The following is a 20,871-nucleotide window of genomic DNA, read 5'->3' as shown; positions in this document are numbered from 1 at the left end:
TGAGCGATTAGTGCTTTTTGAGGTAAGTTCGGTTTCGGTTTGATTATAAAAAGCTAATCACAGTTTTTGATTTTAGTTTCAATTTTTAAAAATATATATATATATATATATTATATTTAATGCATTATTAAATAATAACATCATATATTTTTTAGCTAAAAAGACGTACCCAAAAGTAACTGCTATTCATGTGTAATTACATGATTCTGACATGCAAAAACGTTGTATATTTGGAAAGAAGATATCTGGGAGATTATGAGGAAATTAACTGAAGACAATTTACATAGTTCAGAATACACAAGATCAAGCACACACAAATCCGTAAAAAAAAAATATATATATATATTTTCATTGACAAGCTATAAGGGAATTATTGATGATTAGAGCTGTTCACAACATGTAAACAATATCAGAAATAAAAAGGGATTGATAGACCTAACAACTAGAAATGGGCAGATGTTTCAGTAAGTGGTGTCAGGTGTGGTCACGGGACATTTCCAAGTGTCCCTAAACCTTTCCAAAGTGGCATACAGTTGAATTCGGAAGTTTACATATACACTTAGGTTGGAGTCATTAAAACTCGTTTTTCAACCACTCCACACATTTCTTGTTAACAAACTATAGTTTTGGCAAGTCAGTTAGGACATCTACTTTGTAATTTTGTAAAAGTAATTTTTCCAACAATTGTTTACGGACAGATTATTTAACTTATGATTCACTGTATCACAATTCCAGTGGGTCAGAAGTTCACGTTGACTGTGCCTTTAAACAGCTTGGAAAATTCCAGAAAATTATGTCATGGCTTTAGAGGCTTCTGACAGGCTAATTTGTAAGTTCGTCTGTTGTTGAAAGAGAGTCGGACCGAAATGCAGCGTGGTGGTTACTCATGATCTTTAATGAAGAAAAACGGAACGATACATGAAATGACTTATAAAGACGAAAACGACAAACGGAATGTGAAACTTATTACAGCCTATCTGGTGAACACTACACTGAGACAGGAACAATCACCCACAAGATACAAAGTGAAACTCAGGCTACCTAAATACGGTTCCCAATCCGAGACAACGAGAATCACCTGACTCTGATTGAGAACCGCCTCAGGCAGCCAAGACACACCCCTAATCATTCACAATCCCAATGCTATAAAACCCCAATACGAACACAACACATAAACCCATGTCACACCCTGGCCTGACCAAAATATATAACGAAAACACAAAACATATTGACCAAGGTGTGACATAATTGACATAATTTTTGTGTGTACCTGTGGATGTATCTCAAGACCTACATTCAAACTCAGTGCCTCTCACCTGACATCATGGGAAAATCTAAAGAAATCAGCCAATACCTCAGGAAAAATATTGTAGACCTCCACAAGTCTGGTTCAACCTCGGGAGCAATTTCCAAACGCTTGAAGGTACTATGTTCATCTGTACAAACAACAGTACGCAAGTATATACAACATGGGACCACGCAGCCGTCATACCGCTCAGGAAGGAGATGCGTTCTGTCTCCTAGAGATGAACGTACTTTGGTGCGAAAAGTGCAAATCCATCCCAGAGCAACAGCAAAGGACCCTGTGAAGATGCTGGAGGAAACAGGTCCAAAAGTATATATATCCACAGTAAAACGAGTCCTATATCGACATAACCTGAAAGGCCGCTCAGCAAGGAAGAAGCCACTGCTCCAAAACCTCAATAAAAAGCCAGACTAGGTTTGCAACTGCACATGGGGACAAAGATCTGTTTTGGAGAAATGTCTCTGGTCTGATGAAACAAAATAGAACTGTTTGGCCAACGCTAATCGTTATGTTTGGAGGAACAAGGGGAGGCTTGCAAGCCGAAGATCCATCCCAAGAGCAGCATCATGTTGTGGGGTGCAAAGGACCACAAAATTTTCTTTCATGAGGAAAGAAAATTATGTGGATATATTGATCTCAAGACTCAGTCAGGAAGTTAAAGCTTGGTCGCAAATGGGTCTTCCAAATGGACAATGACCCCAAGCATACTTCCAAAGTTGTGGCAAAATGGCTTAATTAAGGACAACAAAGTCAAGGTATTGGAGTGGCCATCACAAAGCCCTGACCTCAATCCTATAGAACATTTGTGGGCAGAACTGAAAAAGCGTGTGCGAGCAAGGAGGCCTACACACCTGACTCAGTTACACCAGCTCTGTCAGGAGGAATGGGCCAAAATTCACCCAACTTAATGTGGGAAGGTTGTGGAAGGCTACCCGAAACATTTGATCCAAGTTAAACAATTTAAAGGCAATGCTACCAAATACTAATTGAGTGTATGTAAACTTCTGACCCACTGGGAATGTGATGAAATAAATAAAAGCTGAAATAAATAATTCTCTCTACTATTAGTGGTGATCCTAACTGACCTAAGACAGGGAATCTTTACTAGGAGTTTAAATGTATTTGCCTAAGGTGTATGTAAACTTCCGACTTCAACTGTATGTCTGTAAATTATATTATTCCAGTGCTATTACATATTTGTAATCCCTAAATGCTATTTGTTCAGTATAAAAACACAATTTCTACCATATCAACCTCACTCAAATATTGTGGTGGTGTTGTGGGGTATCCAGGGTACATTCAAGTGTCATTTCAACCTCTCCAAAGTGTCAGAATGTGGTAATTGCACTGCTTTGGCACACTGGATGTGCCAAAATATTTATTGTTCACTATAAAAACGACATTTCTACAACACCAACCTCTCTCAAACATTGTGGTGGTGTCGGGGGACACACAGGGGATATCCACTGTTTTTTTCAACCTCTCCAAAATGCCTGAATGTTTAGCCTAGGCTATTGGTCCCACATACAAAGTAACTGTTTACAAAAACAATATAAAATAAATAGATGTACAGTAGCAGTCAAAAGTTTGGACACACCTACTCGTTCAAGGGTTTTTCTTTATTTGTACTATTTTCTACATTATAGAATAACAGTGAAGACATCAACACTATGAAATAACACATGGAATCATGTAGTAACAAAAAAAAGTGTTAAACAGATCAAAATATACTTTATATTCAGATTCTTCAAAGTAGCCACTGGACATTAAAGAAGATACAAAAATGTCTTATCAAACACAAACTTGGTTACACACGTGTCCTCCAATAAAAAAGGTGTACAAATAGAAATTAGCTGAATGATTTACAAATGGCATTCGTGTTCATTTTTACATCCCAGATGATTGGATTTCACTTTCATCATAGCTTGTGCATGTCTTGACAGTCTTTGACGCAGTCCCTCTCTGCCAGGAAACACCCTTTTTTTCTCTTTGTGTTTTGTGCAATGCTTGCAGTTCTTCCTTTTGTCTTTTGGCAGGTGTATTAGATAGTGGCGCTCACCTTGAGTGGAGGGTCTTGTGATGGTGGTGAGGTTGCTTTGGGCCCGCAATTCAGCCATTTCCAATACCAGCTACTCTCGGAAGGCCAACTGGGAGAGATGGGTTTGACCTTTTGGTTTGGCCATATGCTTGTGGAGAATGAAAGCCTTTACTGTAGCAATGTCCACAAAGTGGTAGAAAAAAAGTTATATACTACCTCCTGGTCTTGTGGAAGACCTGGTAATAGCCTATCAGAGGATCAGATAGGTCAAGAACCTCCATGCTGGCATTGAAGTCCTTCACAGAAACAGGAATGGGGACACTCTTCCTCACCCATGCCCCATCGGCTAGCACAAAGAGCTTGTAACCCCATTTGGTCTGCAAGCCAATTCGAGCATTTGAGGCAACCAACCGCTCATCTATGTATAGATTTTGAGCAGGCTGGAAGTACATTTTGCTTGCCTCCACCATGTCATGATAAAGGGGCTTGACTCTTGCAAGACGATCATACCCTGCAGTCCCCTTTTTCTGGTCATTCTCCTGATCCTTTTGTGGATCACTCATGTTAAGAGTACGGTTGATGGCCAAGAATCAGTTTTCACTCATGATGGAGGTGGGGAACTCGAGCTGATAGAGTGGGGATCTTTCTCCAGTTGTCAACTAATCTTGAAACCTTTACCAGTCCCATGTAAATCACCAAGGAAATGTAGTTGAGCGTGTCACCCATGGTGACAGGTTTCCAGGACATCTTCCCTCCCCCTGTTGCTTCCAGCTGTGCATATTCATTTTAATTTGATTACTTTACTGTTTTATATTCCTTAATAACCAAAAAAATAAGAAATATTGGTAAATCGCTCAGCACTAATGCCAAAACTAAAGATAAAAAACAAACGAAGGCCTCACGGCCACCCAAAACGTCCTTTTAGCACAGCACTTGGACATGGTTGGTGCTGCCACCTGGGGTGCGGAGTGTTGAAGTCTATCCTGGTCCAGTGTGGTGCCTAACTGTGTGCTAACACTAAACTACCTTCTACAGTACATAACAATAGTGCATATCTCTGTATTATTTATTTGGTTTTGCAAGGTTGGAGATTTTAGATGACAATGTTGGGTAAGATGAATGTGTAGTGGTAGGCCGAAGAAGGGAGATATCCAATATGGACAAGATAAAAGCTGAGACTTGTTTTGCTGCTATGTTCCTAAGCTTCAAGTTTAGTACTCTACGTCTCAGTTGGTATAGTAGGGTGCTGACACCGGAAGGAATTTATCAGGTTAGTTAGTTCCCAGCAATAATACACGATACATCATGTATTCTAGTTTTTGTTACCCTATTGTCCATTCCCTTGCATCAACCCACTCATTGTGAGGTAATGTTTTGCACGTTGCTTGATTTGCACATTCCCAATCAATACCCTCAATCAATGCTAAAGAACAGAAAACATTGCATGCAATGTATTAACAACAAAAATGCTGATTTCTTCAGTCAACACATCTTATCTTGTACAGTCGTGGCCAAAAGTTTTGAGAATGACACAAATATCAATTTTCAAAAAGTCTGCTGCCTCAGTTTGTATGATGGCAATTTGCATATACTCCAGAATGTTATGAAGAGTGATCAGATGAATTGCAATTAATTGCAAAGTCCCTCTTTGCCATGCAAGTTAAATGAATCCCCCCCCCAAAAAAAAAATTCCACTGCATTTCAGCCCTGCCACAAAAGGACCAGCTGACATCATGTCAGGGATTCTCTCGTTAACACAAGTGTGAGTGTTGACGAAGACAAGGCTGGAGATCACTCTGTCATGCTGATTGAGTTTGAATAACAGACTGGAAGCTTCAAAAGGAGGGTGGTGCTTGGAATCATTGTTTTTACTCTGTCAATCATGGTTACCTGCAAGGAAACACATGCGGTCATCATTGCTTTGCACAAAAAGGGCTTCACAGGCAAGGATATTGCTGCCAGTAAGATTGCACCTAAATCAACCATTTATCGGATCACCAAGAACTTAAAGGAGAGCGATTCAATTGTTGTGAAGAAGGCTTCAGGGCACCCAAGAAAGTCCAGCAAGCGCCAGGACCGTCTCCTAAAGTTGATTTATCTGCAGAATCGGGGGACCATCAGTACAGAGATTGCTCAGGAATGACAGCAGGCAGGTGTGAGTGCATCTGCATGCACAAGTGAGGCGAAGACTTTTGGAGGATGGCCTGGTGTCAAGAAGGGCAGCAAAGAAGCCACTTCTCTCCAGGAAAAACATCAGGGACAGACAGGTTCAGGGATTGGACTGCTGAGGACTGGGGTAAAGTCATTTTCTCTGACGAATCCCCTTTCCGATTGTTTTGGGCATCCGAAAAAAAAAGCTTGTCCGGAGAAGACAAGGTGAGCACTACCATCAGTCCTGTGTCATGCCAACAGTAAAGCATCCTGAGACCATTCATGTGTGGGGTTGCTTCTCTGCCAAGGGAGTGGGCTCACTCACAATTTTGCCTAAGAACATAGCCATGAATAAAAAATGGTACCAACACATCCTCCGAGAGCAACTTATCCCAACCATCCAGGAACAGTTTGGTGATGAACAATGCCTTTTCCAGCATGATGGAGCACCTTGCCATAAGGCAAAAGTGATAACTAAGTGGCTCGGGGAACAAAACATCGATATTTTGGGTCCATGGCCAGGAAACTCCCCAGACCTCAATCCCATTGAGAACTTGTGGTCAACCATCAAGAGGCGGGTGGACAAACAAAAACCCACAAATTCTGACAAACTCCAAGCATTGATTATGCAAGAATGGGCTGCCATCAGTCAGGATGTGGCCAAGAAGTGAATTGACAGTATGCCAGGGTGGATTTCAGAGGTCTTGAAAAAGAAGGGTCAACACTGCAAATATTGACTTTTTGCATCAACTTCATGTAATTGTCAATAAAAGCCTTAGACACTTATGAAATGCTTGTAATTATAATTCAGTATTCCATAGTAACATCTGACAAAAATATCTAAAGACACTGAAGCAGCAAACTTTGTGGAAATTTATATGTGTCATTCTCAATACTTTTGGCCAAGACTGTATATATCTTACAAGGCATTTTGTATATCTTACATTGTATATCTTATATTTTACATTGTTCAGACTTTGATATCAGGGAAAATATTGGATAGATTTTAGTTATTTGTTTGTTACCGGATAGGCGCGGGTGTTCTGGCCAGTGCCAGAGGGGTTGTAATGTATCCTATGACGTCTCGGAGGCATTGCATAAGTAATACTAAACCTGATTATAATCATGGTCCAGTGCGCTGAATCTCATCCATAGCAATACAATGCACTCCTGGGTAGAAAGAGACAGTCACATGTAAACACGATAATGAGTGAGGAATTCATGGACTTCTAATTTGAGACAAAAATCTGTTTAGAAGAGCTAACCTTCCTGTTTATTCTGTCTCTATCACTGTGTGGCATAAAGAGGGAGCCTCCAAACAAATTCAACTCTTAAATGAATTGCCAGTTACAATTGCCTAAAATGTAGCATCGGTTTTTACTTATAGTAAGGCCTGGTATGGCACAGAGACACATACAGAGAAAGAGATGTGTATGGCACTGGAATGGCATGCTGGTAGACATGTTTCTTGGAGTCATACACAGCTTACATAGAGTACATAGAGTAGTCACATATAGTCACAGACAAAACAAGACAACGGACCTATCGGGCTAGTCTATGCTGCAACTAAGCCCCCCAACCGCACACCCTGTATTCCATTACTTCCCCAGGACAGTCTGGGTGGTGACTGTCCTTTTTTTATTTTACCTTTATTTAAGTCAGTTAAGAACCAATTCTTATTTTCAATGACGGCCTAGGAACAGTGGGTTAACTGCCTGTTCAGGGGCAGATTGACAGATTTGTACCTTGTCAGCTCAGGGGTTTGAACTTGCAACCTTCCGGTTACTAGTCCAACGCTCTAACCACTAGGCTACCCTACCCAGCTTCCCTGACACCACAATGCTAACTTCCCACCACAATGCTAACCAGAGCTGGGGAAACAAGGACTATTGTTTCCACATTCTGCAAACGGCCACACCTTGATGTACTTTCCAGATGAGGACCCGTCATCCATCGCACAATGACTGATCACTTTTGGGAATTTGGAGTCTGGCTTCCTGTGGTCAGGCATTTCAGGGAAGAGAACCTTTTCTGAGTGTCGAGCGAGAGTGGGAGTAGAGTGTGTGGGTGGGAGTGGGAGTGGAGCTTGGAGAATTAGGATTGTTCCTCCAGCGGCGGTGGACAAACCGTTTTAAGCTCCACGCACCTACGTACGTACGCACACACATACACACATTTGGTCAGTCTCTTGGGCCAGTAGCCTGATCCTTATCTGCAGAAACTCGGATAGTGCTCACATCCTGCTGTCCGCACACACAGTGAGCTAAAGTCCTTATAAGTAAAGTCTGTCCTCTTGTATACATCAATCTTAACATGCATAAAGTGCGAGCACAGTGATCCATCTATTAAATTTAGAAGACTTGGTTAAGATCATGTGATCCCAGTGAATGGAACAGCGTAAGGCTACTGACATGACACATCAAACTGGGTTATTGGGAGCCTCAGTTCTCAGTATCCCATTCACAGACTAATATAATTGGTCTTCCCTCCTCAGGATTTTCATTGACCCCCTCATGGGGATAGGGGTTACTAATGTTGCTGCACCATCCAATGCGGGTGCTCTGTGAATCATTTGAGCAGCCAAAGGCAAAGCAACATAATGAATGGAATATTTACATGCCACTTATAGCCCTAGGTTTTGATCAATAGCTAGACTGTCAACTGATTTGAATGTCGTTGACGTGTTGTAATAGAGGATTATACTCACATAGCAAGCCCTCCCAGGGTTTTATTCATTTGTTTTAGTTTTCATTCACTATTCATTCAAAGTGAATAAATCATATGGGGCCTGTTTTATAGAGAAAATATGCATTTATATTATGTTAACACTACCACCAATGTGTTTTGGATTTCATGTGAATTTAAAATGTTAATATCTCTGCATTTTGGAAGTCACTTTTTTTAATGAATCAAACTCCACTGAGCTGACCTCTGACCTGCCATTTGTTCCCCAGTGTTCCAGGATGTCCACGTTATGATCTTCATTGGCTTTGGCTTCCTGATGACCTTTCTGAAGAGATATGGCTTCAGCAGCGTGGGCCTCAACCTGCTCCTGGCCGCCTTCGCTCTGCAGTGGGGTCTAATCATGCAAGGCCTCTGGCACCTGGACGACGGCAAGATCAAAGTCTCCATCTTCAAGTAAATACAAATAGTACACTAACAGAACGTACAGAATAAATAAAGCTAGAAGTATCATCATAGTACCCATGATAGAAGACATCTTCAAGTAAATACAACATAGACATTACCAAAACCGTCAAAACCAATAATCAGCTTGCAGTAATAGCACATGTACGTACAGTTGAAGTCTGAAGTTTGCATACACCATAGCCAAATACATTTAAACTCCGTTTTTCACAATTCCTGACATTTAATCCTAGTAAAAATTCTGTTTCAGGTCAGTTAGGATCACCACTTTATTTTAGAATGTGAAATGTCAGAATAATAGTAGAGAGAATGATTTATTTCAGCTTTTATTTCTTTCATCACATTCCCAGTGGGTCAGAAGTTTACATACACTCACTTGGTATTTGGTAGCATTGCCTTTAAATTGTTTAACTTGGGTCAAACTTTTTGGGTATTCTTCTACAACCTTCCCACAATAAGTTGGGTGAATTACGGCCCATTCCTCCTGACAGAGCTGGTGTAACTGAGTCAGATTTGTAGGCCTCCTTGTTCACACAAGCTTTTTTCAGTTCTGCCCACAAATATTCTATAGGATTGAGGTCAGGGCTTTGGTGATGGCCACTCCAATACCTTGACTTTGTTGTCCTTAAGCCATTTTGCCACAACATTGGAAGTATGCTTGGGGTCATTGTCCATTTGGAAGACCCATTTGCGACCAAGCTTTAACTTGAGATGCTTCTTCAATATATCCACATAATTTTCTTTCCTCATGATGCCATCAAATTTGTGAAGTGCACCAGGCCCTCCTGCAGCAAAGCACCCACACTACATGATGCTGCAACCCCCGTGCTTCACAGTTGGGATGGTGTTCTTCGGCTTGCAAGCCTCCCCCTTTTTCCTCCAAGCATAACAATGTTCATTATGGCCAAACAGTTCTATTTTTGTTTCATCAGACCAGAGGACATTTCTCCAAAAAGTACGATCTTTGTCCCCATGTGCAGTTGCAAACCATAGTCTGGCTTTTTTATAGCGGTTTTGGAGCAGTGGCTTCTTCCTTGCTGAGTGGCCTTTCAGGTTATGTCTATATAGGACTCGTTTTTACTGTGGATATAGATACTTTTGGACCTGTTTCCTCCAGCGTCTTCACAGGGTCCTTTGCTGTTGCTCTGGGATTGATTTGCACTTTTCGCACCAAAGTACGTTCATCTCTGGGAGACAGAACGCGTCTCCTTCCTGAGCGGTATGACGGCTGCATGGTCCCATGTTGTTTATACTTGCGCACTATAGTTTTTTTTATTTATTTTTTTATTTTATTTCACCTTTATTTAACCAGGTAGGCTAGTTGAGAACAAGTTCTCATGTGCAACTGCGACCTGGCCAAGATAAAGCATAGCAGTGTGAACAGACAACACAGAGTTACACATGGAGTAAACCATTAACAAGTCAATAACACAGTAGAAAAAAAAGGGGGAGTCTATATACAATGTGTGCAAAAGGCATGAGGAGGTAGGCGAATAATTACAATTTTGCAGATTAACACTGGAGTGATAAATGATCAGATGGTCATGTACAGGTAGAGATATTGGTGTGCAAAAGAGCAGAAAAGTAAATAAATAAAAACAGTATGGGGATGAGGTAGGTGAAAATGGGTGGGCTATTTACCAATAGACTTATGTACAGCTGCAGCGATCGGATAGCTGCTCAGATAGCTGATGTTTGAAGTTGGTGAGGGAGATAAAAGTCTCCAACTTCAGCGATTTTTGCAGTTCGTTCCAGTCACAGGCAGCAGAGTACTGGAACGAGAGGCGGCCAAATGAGGTGTTGGCTTTAGGGATGATCAGTGAGATACACCTGCTGGAGCGCGTGCTACGGATGGGTGTTGCCATCGTGACCAGTGAACTGAGATAAGGCGGAGCTTTACCTAGCATGGACTTGTAGATGACCTGGAGCCAGTGGGTCTGGCGACGAGTATGTAGCGAGGGACAGCCGACTAGAGCATACAAGTCGCAGTGGTGGGTGGTATAAGGTGCTTTAGTGACAAAACGGATGGCACTGTGATAGACTGCATCCAGTTTGCTGAGTAGAGTGTTGGAAGCCATTTTGTAGATGACATCGCCGAAGTCGAGGATCGGTAGGATAGTCAGTTTTATTAGGGTAAGCTTGGCGGCGTGAGTGAAGGAGGCTTTGTTGCGGAATAGAAAGCCGACTCTTGATTTGATTTTCGATTGGAGATGTTTGTACAGATGAATGTGGTACCTTCAGGCATTTGGAAATTGCTCCCAAGGATGAACCAGACTTGTGGAGGTCTTGGCTGATTTCTTTTGATTTTCCCATGATGTCAAGCAAAGAGGCACTGGGATTGAAGGGTAGTCCTTGAAATACATCCACAGGTAAACCTCCAATTGACTCAAATGATATCAATTAGCATATCAGAAGCTTCTAAAGCCACGGCTGTTTAAAAGCACAGTCAACTTAGTGTATGTAAACTTCTGACCCAATGGAATTGTGATACAGTGAGTTATTAGTGAAATAATCTGTCTGTAAACAATTTTGGGAAAAATGACTTGTGTCATGCACAAAGTAGATGTCCTAATCGACTTGCCAAAACTATAGTTTGTTAACAAGACATTTGTGGAGTGGTTGAAAAAACGAGTTTTAATGACTCCAACCTAAGTGTATGTAAACTTCCGACTTCAACTGTACACATTAGATGACAGTCGTAGAGAAGCCTTCTATTCTAGACACATTAACCTTTCTAGTGCGGAACCCCTCGACAACATTCCGCTGAAAAGGAATCGCGCGAAATTCAAAAATGTTTTTTTTAGAAATATGTAACTTTCACACATTAACAAGTCCAATACAGCAAATTAAAGATAAACATCTTGTTAATCTACCCATCGTGTCCGATTTCAAAAATGCTTTACAGCTGAAGCACAACATGTGATTATGTTAGGTCATAGCCGTGTCGAAAAAACACACAGCCATTTCCCAGCCAAAGATAGGAGTCACAGAAATATATATAAAATTAATAACTAAACTTTGATGATCTTCATCAGATAACACTCATAGCACATCATGTTACACAATACATGTATGTTTTGTTCGATAATGTGCATATTTATATGCAAAAATCTCAGTTTACATTGGCGCCTTACGTGCAGTAATGTTTTGATTCCAAAACATCCAGTGATTCTGCAAAAATAATCATAATAAACATTGATAAAATATACAAGTGTTATTCACAGAATTAAAGATAAACTTCTCCTTTAATGCAACCGCTGTGTCAGATTTCAATTTTTTTTTAAAGCATAATATGAGAACGGCGCTCAGAACCCAAAACAGCCAGAGGAATATCCGCCATTTTGGAATCAACCAAGTTAGAAACAACACCATAAATATTCACTTACCTTGGATGATCTTCATTAGAAGGCACTCCCAGGAATCCCAGTTCGACAATAAATGACTGATTTGTTCCATAAAGTTCCATCATTTATGTTCAAATAGCCACTTGTTGTTAGAAGTAATCCATCTTCATGAGGCGCAGGCACTTCATCCAGACAAAAACTCAAAAAGTTCCGTTACAGTCCTTTAGAAACATGTCAAACGATGTATGGAATCAATCGTTAGGATGAAATTAACATAAAACATCAATAATGTTTCAACCAGAGAATTCCTTTGTCTTCAGAAAAGCACTGGAACGAGAAGTAACTCTGTCGGGAGCGCGCGTCATGAGACCAAGGCTCTCTGCCAGACCACTGACTCAAAGAAGTCTCATGAGCCCCTCCTTTATAGTAGAATACTCAAATGAGTTTCTAAAGACGGTTGACATCTAGTGGAAGCCCTAGGAAGTGCAACCTCATCCAAATCTCAATGTGTATTCGGTAGGCCAAGCTTTGAAAACCTACAAACCTCAGATATCCCACTTCCTGGTTGGATTCTTCTCAGGTTTTCGCCTGCCATATGAGTTCTGTTATACTCACAGACATCATTCAAACTATTTTGGAAACTTCAGAGTGTTTTCTATCCAATACTACTAATAATATGCATATATTAGCATCTGGGACAGAGTAGGAGGCAGTTCACTCGGGGCACGCTATTCATCCAAAAGTGAAAATGCTGCCCCCTATCCCAAAAAGGTTAATACAGCAACAGAACGGGTAGAATGAATGAAGCTAGCATTAGTGGTATTCTGTGCACAAGATAGAGGACAATCATAGAGAAGTGTACTGTTCTAGTGTTAACAAGACATCTCTCGCTCTCTCTTTCTCTCTCTTCACTCCCTCCTACTCGTCCTCTCCCTCCTCACCATAAGGATGATCAACGCAGATTTCAGCACAGCCACCGTTCTGATCTCGTTCGGGGCAGTGCTGGGTAAAACCAGTCCTGTCCAGCTCCTCATCATGACCATCCTGGAGATCACCATCTTCAGCATCAACGAACATCTGGTGGCCGAAATCCTGGAGGTCAGTGCACTTCACCATAATCTCAGATCCCAGAACTAACCCTTATTCTAACAGTCTGTCACAACAAACTAACTTCAACCTTGTCCACTCATCTAAGAACTTGTGAACATGAAAAACACTATACTAGAAAATGATATTAGTTAATACAGTTCAATAAGCAATATTGCGTGCAATCTTGTGAGTAGCAGCAAAAACTGTGTGAATCTCCTGTTGACCCATATATGTGCACTATCTGTTTACCGGGGACCTTATACACCTGGCCCATAACCCTAGTGAGACTGCCCTCCAGTGGTGAGAAGTGACAGCCCAAGATAACCGCGATCAGACAAGATTCATCCTGAATCCAAAAGGGCTCAGACAAATATAACCACGGCGTAAATTCGTAGGGATGAACCTACAAAGGGAAAAATATATCTAGGTCAATTTATTTGATATTCTTGAATCGGTCCAATCCTATACCCAACAAATCAGTGCACAAGTTTTGCTTGGGAATGTGCAGAGGTGTGAAGGATGGGTGATTGACAGGTGACTGAGGTTACTAAGCAGGCTAAGGAGAAAGTTAGGTTAGTAGTGCTGGTCTTTTTTTTTACAACATGAACTAACTACTTTATGTGGTTTGTCCCACTCACAGGCCAATGATGTTGGGGCCTCCATGATTATCCATGCCTTTGGGGCATACTTCGGTCTCGCAGTGGCCCGCATGCTGTACCGGCCAGCTCTGAGGAACAGCCATGAGAACGATGGCTCTGTTTACCACTCTGACCTCTTCGCCATGATTGGTAAGAGCAGCTCACATGGCAGTCATCAAGATCAATGCATTTTGGCCTCCCGCGTGGCGCAGCGGTAAAAGGCACTGCATCGCAGTGCTAGAGGCATCACTACAGACCCGGGTTTGATCTGGGCTGTGTCGCAGCCGGCCGTGAACAGGAGACCCATGAGGCAGCGCACAATTGGCCCAGCGTCGTCCGGGTTAGGGGACTTCGGTCGGCTCTGACACATTGGTGCGTCTGGCTTCTGGGTTAAGCAAGCAGTGTGTCAAGATGCAGTGCACCTTGGAGGGGTCGTGTTTCGGAGGACGCATAGCTCTCGACCTTTGGCTCTCCCGAGTCCGTACGGAGTTGCAGCAATGGGACAAGCCTGCAACTACCAATTGGATATCATGAAATTGGGGAGAAAGAAATGTATCATAATAATCTATGCATTTTATTGATTAGCGTAGACAGTCACTAACAACTGTTATAGATTAAAGAGTAGTAGATAGATCCGCTAAATATTGTTAAAATGTTCTTTAGAAGACTAGAAAAAACAATTCAGCAATAAGGGGGTTCTAAGTATCAAGCATCTCAGAGTAGGAGTGCTGATTTTAGTATCATTTTTTAAAAACATTTATTTTACTAGGAAAGTCAGTTAAGAACAAATTCTTATTTACAATGACAACCTACCGGGGAACTTCCTATGCCTTGTTTAGGGGGAGAACAACAGATTTATTATCTTGTAAACTTGGGGATTCAATCCATCAACACTTTCGGTTACTGGCCCAACGCTCTAACCACTAGGCTATTCGCCGCACAAATTTTAGATCACAATTAATGGGATTGCATGGACAGGGGGACCTGAACCTAGATTACCATTCCTACTCTGAGACGGCTCCTGGTGTCTGTTTGCGCTGTACATTTTATCACAGGGGAAGTGGAAGCTCCCCCAAATCATAGTCTCATTCACCACCTAGTGGAAATACAGTGTATCACTTCTAAAACTCACTGTATTATAAAAACAGTGACACTAGCAGGCATAATTCTGTTCAATGTAGTTTCAATATATTTAATACATCACTTTTTTGTTTATATATTTTAGAATTAACTGAAGTAGCAGACAAATCAAAATCCTCCTTGAATATCTTCTCCAGGTACCGTGTTCCTCTGGATGTTCTGGCCCAGTTTCAACTCTGCCATCGCTGAATCTGGCACTGATCAGCTCATGGCGGTGACCAACACCTACTTCTCCCTGGCTGCCTGCGTACTCTCTGCCTATGCCGTCTCCAGCTTGGTGGAGCACAAAGGCAAACTGGACATGGTGAGTCTTCCAATGCTTAATTCAAACCACAAAGGATCACAGCAAATCTGTAAATTGTTTACTTTCTTTCAATTTATTTTTACTTGTTTATGTTCAAACAAGAATATTGAGTGTGTGCGCGTGTATTGTGTGTCTTTGGGAAAGCGACAATAAAATCTCACACAGCACCTACTATAGCATAGCTCACTACAGACCCTGGTTTGATCCCGGGCTGTATCACAACTGGCAGTGATCGGGAGTCCCATAGGGCGGCGCACAATTGGCCCAGCGTCGTCCGGGTTAGGGCAGGGTTTGGCCGGGGTAGGCCGCCATTGTAAATAAGAATTTGTTTTTAACTGACTTGCCAAGTTAAATAAAGGTTAAATAAAATATAAAATAAAAAAGATGCTTCTGTGTCTTCTATAGGTCCACATCCAGAATGCCACTCTGGCAGGAGGTGTTGCCGTGGGAACCTGCGCTGACATGGACATCGGCCCTTTTGGTGCCATGATCATCGGGTTCGTGGCTGGCATCGTCTCCACCCTGGGCTTCAAGTTCCTCACTGTGAGTTCAAAGGTCACACAAGTCTGAACCAATAGAAAGGAGATACCTAGTCATAACGGAATGCATTCAACCAAAATGTGTCTTGTGCATTTAACCAAAGCCCTCTGAATCAGAGAGGTGCAGAGTGCTGTCTTAATCAACATCATCAGTCCCTGGGGAGTAGTTGTTTTTGTTGGGGGTTAACCTGCCTTGCTCAAGGGAAAAACAGCAGATTTTTCCATCTTGCCAGCTCTGGGATTTGAACTAGTGACCTTTCAGTTTCTGGACTGATGTTCTTAACCACTAGGCTACCTGCCGCCACAACCCTGCAGTGGACCAGGACACCACATTGTCTATGAAAAGCCAACTAGTGTTGCAACATAGACATGCCTTGTGAGTTGCAATAAACCTACATTCCTTTGAATGTCAGCATCCTCACTAACCAGTTAGGGGAAGGAAATAGTGTCCTCAGCCCAATGAGAAAATCTGGTTCTGGTTTGTTAAACGAGTTTTGCCTGCTGGGAGAAACTTGCATTTTAGTCAAAACAATCACCCATCCATCCATGACTGACTAACCTGCCATCAGATGGCTAGAAATATGTTGAAATGAGTGGGCACTAGGGAATATAGAAATTACACAACTGTTTCTCTCTGTGTTTCAGCCAATCCTGGCATCCAACCTGGGCATCCAGGACACCTGTGGTGTCCACAATCTGCACGGCATGCCTGGCATCCTCGGGGGTATCGCTGGCATTGTGGCTGTCGCTCTGGGCAAGAAGAACGGGTAGGGCTCATCCAATGGCATTCTTCATACTGTATATCTATAAAGGCATTGGATAAAGGAATTAGAGATATTAGAAATAAAAGGCATTTGAAAAGGAATGATTTTCTAAAGACCTTTGGTAAATGACGATGTGTAGTCAATATCAGATACAGATAGTGTAGTTCTTGAACGTCTAATAATTCACTTTTCCGTTAATTAAGGTGTGAACTTGGCCTCAATAATTTGTCTCAAAATAAGGGTCTCTTGCCATAATAACCTAAGTACTGTCATTTTCTCTCCGCCATTCTTCCCTCAGGAGTGCTGCCATGCAGGGTGCAGCCCTGGCCTCATCCCTTGGGTTCGCTTTGGTTGGAGGAACTATTACAGGTGGGTGGAGAGAGACTGCCATTCTTTGTCATTCAAAAAATCTACATCACATTTGAACAGACAGTTTTCATATTTTATAAAACTATGCAGTTTGTTTTATACGATGCCCGCTGGGAAACATATATTTAATAATACTGTTAATAACTTTTCTATTTGTACAGGTCTGATAATGAAGCTTCCATTCTGGGGACAGCCTCCAGATCAGAACTGCTTTGATGATTCCATTTATTGGGAGGTAATAATCTGAAAGAAACAAATACAACACATTATCCTGATCCATTAATGACCATCACTAGCTTACAGTTGAATCAAATGCCTGAGGTATATGGTATAACGTATAGGATGTTACATTATTGGTGTGACACTCATGTAACATTTGACATATCCAGTCCCATAATGTGGCATTAGCCACATATAGATTGTTATTAGTCACACATGGCAAATGTGGAATACTGTCTTGTATTACATGTAAATTTAAAAAAGACTATTTTATAACAAATATGATTTGGTATAGATTAAATTGTGGCTAAATTCTGAGATCTGTGACTGACTGAGATGTGACTGTGTTCTAGGTTCCTGGGGAGGAGGAGGAGGAGGAGGGCGAGGAGAGCCTGGCTCACGGAGACCAAAAAGCAGAGGCGTAAAGCTCCCACTCTTTGCTGCACATTCACGACCTACAACCCTCTGAGCTAGAAATGGGAAAGTGAGGAATCATGAACCACACATTAGACATTGGGTGTACTCTATCTCAATAGTCTTAACTGGCTTCCTCTCCTTGTCACCTCTCCTTCATCTAATTGGTAGATCCCTACCAGGACTTCATGCGTCACCCGTCTAATTTCTTGACCATCAGTGCAGAGGACGTAAAGGAGAGAATCTATGTTGTACTATTGAATTCAACCCAGGATGGCCAGTGCTGTGAAATTGTCAGTTATTTTCAACTACTGCATAAATAATTGGATTGATATGAGACAAATTGAGATCACATCGTGATTCATGCTACCTTATTAAGACATCTCTAAATCAACTCGATCAGCAGGGAAATGTTAGCCTATGTTGCACTTTTCTAGGTCCAAACTAGGTCCTCATTGTCCATAGATTTGTACTAAATATTTTAATCTTCAATTGAAGTAGGTCCACTGAAGAGCATTTGGGAAACATGTCATAGCTCATTATAATTTCAACTAAAGTGTAAGAGGTGGGTGTGTTACATTTTTTTTTTTTTTACTATTATTAGGTCTCAATGCAATTGAGATAATATTGTAAGGATTTTCTTATCTTAAACAAATAATGTTTACAGAAACTCATTTCAAGCAACATGCTTGCAGTGCTTTGGATGTGTTAGACTGACAATTGATTTAAATGAAGGAGCATTTTGATATAAATTATCCTGAATAAGTTGCATTGAAACATGAACTGTTCTTTCACACAATCAGAGGAAAGATACTTTCAGGGATTCTTTTTTTACACTGAATTTGATGACCACCGTTCTGAGCCATTAGAAACTGTATAGAAATAGTAGAAACAGTATATCAAGCTGACAATATCACCATTTGTCTCACATGCTTTGTGACACTATCAAAATGTGAACAGACATTTGTTTTGCCTCATTAGTTAGGGCTATACATTGTATATTTTTTTCAACGTGTCTTTTTATGTCGCCATCCAACTGACATAGCCGATATTGTGTGCTAGGCCTTGTTTAATTAATAAAATCAACTGCTTCTTTAGCCTGCTGCAGAGCTAGGCCGCGTGACTGGAGCTCACTACTCCTACTGGAGAGAATCTGATACCAGACCAGGCTGCAAAGTTTAGGCAGTAGCTAAGGGCCAGTATTTATCAAGCGTCTCAGAGTGGGGGTGCTGATCTTGGATCAGTTTTACCTTTCTAGATCAGCACTCCTGAGACGCTTGATAAACACGGGCCCAGGTCTCACGGGGAACGGAGCTGGGCAAGAATAGGTTCTGCATTAAGCTACTCCCTGTGTGCATCCAAATACTCTAAGATTCCCCTTCTTCTACCCCAAGTATCCTCACAGCTAAAATGGAGTTGAGTGTCTTTCATTTTCATTTTTCAAACACAGAAAGTCAATTGAAATCTGACATGTCCAATTAAAAACCGGATAGTCTACATGTCACGTGGGTTCTGAATAAATGGGGCATGAGAAAGAAAGCCACTAAGAGATTTAGGATACATAAGCTTTCTATATTTCTTTCACTTCTTATTGTAACCTCTTAATTCAAAGTGTAGTTAGTTACATAATGGATATAGTCAGTTTCTCTAAATCCCTGCACCTAGGACTAACAATTGGTACTTAGTGATTCAGATCACAAGTATCTCTTTATACATTGAGTGTACAAAACATTAAGAACACTTTCATCATATTGAGTTGCACCCCCCCCTTTTCCCCCAGAATAGTCTCAATTTGTTGGGTCAATTACTCTACAAGGTGTCGAAAGCATTCCACAGGGATGCTGGCCCATGTTGACTCCAATGCTTGACCCCAAAGGTGTTCGATGGGGTTGAAGTCAGGGCTCTGTGCAGACCAGTTAAGTTCTTCCACACCAATCTCAACAAACCACTTCTGTGTGGACCTCGCTTTGTGCACGGGGGTATTGTCATGCTGAAACAGGAATGTGCCTTCCCCAAAATGTTGCCACAAAGTTGGAAGCACAGAATCATCTAGAATGTCATTGTATGCTGTAGCATTAAAATTTCCCACAGTTGTGTCAAGTTGGCTGGATGTCCTTTAGGTGGTGGACCATTCTTGATACACATGGGAGACTGTTGAGTGTGATAACCCCAACAGCGTTACAATTCCCAACACAAACCAGTGTGCCTGGCACCTACTACCATACCCCGTTCAAAGGCACTTAAATATTTTGTCTTGCCTCTTCATCCTCTAAATGGCACACATACACAATCCATGTCTCAATTGCCTCAAGGATGAAACAAAATCCTTCTTTAACCTGTCTCCTCTTCTTCATCTACACTGATTTGAAGTGGATTTAACAAGTTAGATCAATAAGGGATCATAGCATTCACCTGGTCAGTCTATGTCTTGGAAAGAGCAGGTATTTATAATGTTTTGTACACTCAGGCTATATCGCAACCATTTTGTTGAATAAAGCTAAAGTGATACCTGAGAGTGCAGGAGGAAAATAGTCAACAATAGTTCCTGTACTAGACCATTGTAGCAGGTAAAGATGAAACTGACTACAGATACACTACATGGCCCAAATGATGCTTGTCTAACATCTCATTCCAAATTCATGGGCATTCAAATGGAGTTGGTCCCACTTTTGTTGCTATAACAGCTTACTTTTGGCCATGTAGTGTAGCTAGATAAGTAGTACATTTGGCTGATGTAGTAGCCTATGTGTGATTTAGATATAATGCTTAGAACACCAGCAGGCAATATTTTTTTAAAAATGCTTGATATTACTTTTTTTTAAGTTACAGAAAATTAATATGTATTACATTTTTGTTAATGTATAAATATTTATACTGTAATTTATGAATATGGTTTTATACAATATAAGAGTGACTCTGTGTGTGTTCTTTGACATGATTCCATTGCATTATCAACATCAACATTCTTTTCACAATCAGAACGGAGAAGGCGTACATTTTCAAGGGCCAAGACAAGACTATCAATTGTGCTATCAAGACAATCGGAGCTCTAGAAAGATGCCAGAGAGTCGGATGACCATTCAAAACGAATTTCCCAGTCGGAGCTCGTTTTTTTCATAGTTTCCAGTTGTCGTGAACTAAACAACTGATAACTCGGAACTGGGAACTCGACTATTTCCGACTTTTGACTTCAGTGTGTTCAACACAGCTGGGAGCTCCGATTGAGAAAAATCGATTTGAACAGTCATCCAACTCGGAATTCCAACTCGGGATCTCTGGCCTCTTTCTAGAGCTCCGGCTTTCCAACCTGAAGATCACTGACGTCATGATTTGACCTGATATTTGCCCGAATTCCCAGTAGATGTGAACACCGCAACACTGAAGTTGGAAGTCTGACATTTCCGAGTTC

The 20,871-nt window shown here is 41.3% G+C and overlaps 1 pseudogene; it reads left to right on the top strand.

Moving 5' to 3' along the window:
- Positions 1-20,253, top strand: part of LOC115139676 (uncharacterized) — a 139,628-nt pseudogene extending 119,375 nt beyond the window's left edge.
- Positions 20,254-20,871: the final 618 nt, after the last annotated feature.

Source organism: Oncorhynchus nerka, linkage group LG13, assembly GCF_034236695.1.
Source record: "Oncorhynchus nerka isolate Pitt River linkage group LG13, Oner_Uvic_2.0, whole genome shotgun sequence".
In the NCBI taxonomy this organism is placed as follows: Eukaryota; Metazoa; Chordata; class Actinopteri; order Salmoniformes; family Salmonidae; genus Oncorhynchus; species Oncorhynchus nerka.
The sequence above is the reverse complement of the archived record's forward strand: the minus strand, read 5'-3'. Positions and strand labels throughout refer to the sequence as shown.